Source organism: Elephantulus edwardii, unplaced genomic scaffold (genome assembly GCF_000299155.1).
Source record: "Elephantulus edwardii isolate Elephantulus edwardi_28Jun2011 unplaced genomic scaffold, EleEdw1.0 scaffold00098, whole genome shotgun sequence".
NCBI classification, from domain to species: domain Eukaryota; kingdom Metazoa; phylum Chordata; class Mammalia; order Macroscelidea; family Macroscelididae; genus Elephantulus; species Elephantulus edwardii.
Window position 1 is genome coordinate 4,096,403 of NW_006399848.1, and position 3,734 is coordinate 4,100,136.

Here is a 3,734-nt window from a genome sequence, read left to right on the forward strand (position 1 = left end):
TGGTGGGATTGTGAAGTGGCGCAACCATTCGGGAAGGCTGTTTGGTGCTTCCTCAAAAATTTGAACATAGAAATTCCATATGACCCAGCTATTCCACTACTTGGAATACACACTGAGAATATGAGATCTGAGGCACAAACTGAGATTTGTATACCAATGTTCATAGCACCATTATTCACCATCACAAGAACACAGAAACAACCCAAATGTCCAACCACAAATGAATGCATTGAGAAGTTATGGTACATTCACACAATGGATTACTATGCAGCACACAGGAGCAATAACTTTGTAAATTATTACCTAACTTGGGAGGGACTGAAGAGCATTATGCTGAGTGAACTAACTCAGTCCCATAAGGATAAATATTGTATAAAACCATTATTGTAGAATGAGTATAAGGATCCAGGAGGGATGGGAGAGGCTGGAAGTAGAGGGATGTGGATGTGCAGGGGAAGAGGGGATTAATCATTGGGTTGTACATTTTGATGGGGGAGGGGTGAGGGAAATGGAAATAATTTGTTCAAAATTGTATTTGAATTTTGTAAATAAACTAGTAGAAAAATAATTATATGTATATACTTCCATTTTTTCCAAATACTTCCATTTTTTAAAAGTTTTTGTTATTGTCTTTTATTATCTTTATCTGTAAATCTAGTTTTCTTTTGTCTTTAGGGGCTATAAATTTTTTAATAAGCTTACATTTATCATTTAATACACTTATGTTAAAATTGTTGCTGTTAAGTGCCTTCGAGTTGAGCATGACTCATAGCGACCCTGTAAACAAAAGATCTGGACCCAGTTCTACCCTCCACAATCCTCACACTTCCTGACACACAGAAGCCCATTGCAGAAGTCACCCTATCAATCCACCTGGTTGAGGGTCTTCTCCTTCACCAACGCTCCAACCTCCCTTACATTATGTCCTTCTCCAAGGAATGGCACCTCTTAGCAACATGTCCAAAGTATGTGAGGCAAAGCCTCGTCATTTTTGCCTCCAAAGAGCACTCTGTCTGCACCATCTCCAAGACATTTCTGAAGTATACACATTAAAATACAAACTGTAAACATTTACTCCAATGATGAAGACAATTTTTTATATTTGTTCATAATAACTTCAACTGTGGGCTTTTCTGAACCCTCCGAATCCTCCACAGGCATGAAAATGGTGTTTGCAGCTAGAAAACTAAGGAGAGTTGTCTTCCTGGTCTGGTCCTTCTTTTCTTCACATATTTCATGGGACCATGTCCCTGCTTCCTATCAAGTAACTGCAGCTCCTGATTTAGTTTGGAAAAATCAATCTATGTAAGTGCTTGAATAGCAAATCACAAAATTGAACATCGGCAAATAACATCAGCAAATCGCACACTGTAACACTCCTTACTCACTGCTAGCTGTAAGTTTGTTCTGACTCCTAGTCACCTTCTATTAAGTTACTGAGGTTGTAAATTGTCTGGGAAGAGATTTCTGACTTTTTCTCCCATGAAGTCATTGACAGAAATTAACTGCCAAATACATGTTGCCTTTGGATTAGCAGTACAATTTGTCTCAGACTATGCCCTCAGAGCATCGTATGTGGTACACAATACTAAAACCAAACCAACCGCCACTGAACTGATTCTGACTCTCAGAGACCCTCCATTGGGTTTTTGAGGCTGTAAGTCTTAGTGGGAAGAGACCATCTCATTTCCCCCCCCTGTGGAGCAGCTAGAGGATTCGAACTATCAACCTTTTTTATATATCAGCCAAATATGCCACTTGCTTCGTCTAATGGGCAAATAATTGTACTTCAGATCCACTAGTTTCTTATTGGGGAACAAGAGAGGCAATCACCTCCTGTGTTATTTACAGCCTCTCTGGAGTATTAGCGATGAGCTGTTTCCAACTTGATGAAAAAGACTCGAAAAACTCATTGCCATCCAGTCAGATTTGACTCACAGCTGATCTGCCATTGGTTTTATGAGGCTGCAATAACACAGGAGATTGTTGATCTTTTTTCCTTGGAACCACTGATGAATTTGAACCACTAGAGAGGTAAGATTTTGGGACTAGCTGTTCAAGTCTCTATGGACTGTCAGAGCTCCCTTGCTGTACCACTAGCTGATTTAATTGTAATTTTTCAGAAATAAAATTGAATTTAATTTGTGTTTATCCTTCTAAGACCAAGTTTCAAAAGTCTAGCACATGGTAGTCACTCTGGAAACATTTCTAGAATAAAGAGGCAAAAGAAAAATGAAAGCAATCTTTGACCATATAGTCTAATAGGAAAAAATTCTAACATTTTGCATGCATTGAGAAGCTAGACTAATGCAAGCATGTTGAAACCATCAGCACACTTGCTCTGTCACAGACACATTTTTATTTCCTGAAAAAATAAAGAATTCTCAGGATTCACAAACTCAATATCTTAAACTTCAAATGGATCGGGAACACACCTTTCAAGTTAGTTGTCATTATTTGTTGTCCAGTTGACTATGTATCATAGTGACTCTGTGAACAACAGCTCTGAACCTTGCTCTTTGCTGAGCCAACCTCACAATTTTTAACACAATTAGCCCCATTTCCACCCACAGTCACTGTATATCAGCCAGGGTCTTCCTCTCCTGATCTGACCCTTTACCTTCCCAAGGATGATGTCCAAAACTGGTCCCTCATGACAACATACCTGAAGTATGTGAGACAGAATTTCAAAATCTTTGCCTCCAAGGAGTAACCTGGGTTCACCATCTCCAGGACAGATCTGTTTGTTCTCTTGGAAATTGATGGCATGTTCAATACTCTTCTCTAGTAACACAACTCAAAGTTATTGATTCTTCTTCTGTCATCCGTCATTATTGTCCACCTCTTAGATATACAGCAAACAATTGAGAAGACAATGGCCTAGATCAGACACACGTTAGTCTCTAGATTGGCATTGTTGCCCTTTAGCATTCTAGAGAGGTCCTTGACAACACATTTTCCCAATGCAACTTGCTTTTTTATTTCCCAACTGCCAGTTCCAGGGTGTTGATTGTGGGTGTAAGCAAGATAAAATCATTAAGAACTTCAATCTTTTCTCCTCCTATTGTGATGCTATTTGCCTGGTAGTGAAGATTTTTGTCTTATTGGTATTGAGATGCAATCTATATTAAGGACTATAATCCTTAATATTCTGTAGCAAAAGCTTCAAGTCCTCCTTAAATCTGGTGAGCAATCTGCATAACACAGTTTGTTGAGTCTTCCTGCCTCTCAAATGATCATTTCAGCATATAGACTGAAAAGGAATGAAGAAAGGGTATATATCCTGACACACTCATTTCTTGATTTTTTTAACCATGTAGTGTTTCCTTGCTCTGTTCAAACAACATCTTCTTGGTCTAAGTATAGGTTTAGCATGAGCTTAATCAAGTATTCTGGAATTCCCATTCTTCTCAATGTTAATCACAATTTGTTATGATGCACACAGTCAAATACCCTTGCATAGTCAATAAAACAAAAATAGACAACATTTTGCTTTCAATCAAGATCTGTCTTATATCAGCAGTGATATCCCCAGTGTCTCTTCTAAACTCAGCTTGCATTTCTGGAAATTCTCTGTCCACGTACTTTTCTAGTTTGGATCATCTTCAGCAAGATTTTGTTTGAAGACGATATTAGTTTTATTGTTCAGTAATTTCCACTTTATGTGGGATCATCTCTTTTGGAAATGGGCCAGTCAGTTGGCCAGGTAACTTGTCCTCCAGAAGTCTTGGCTC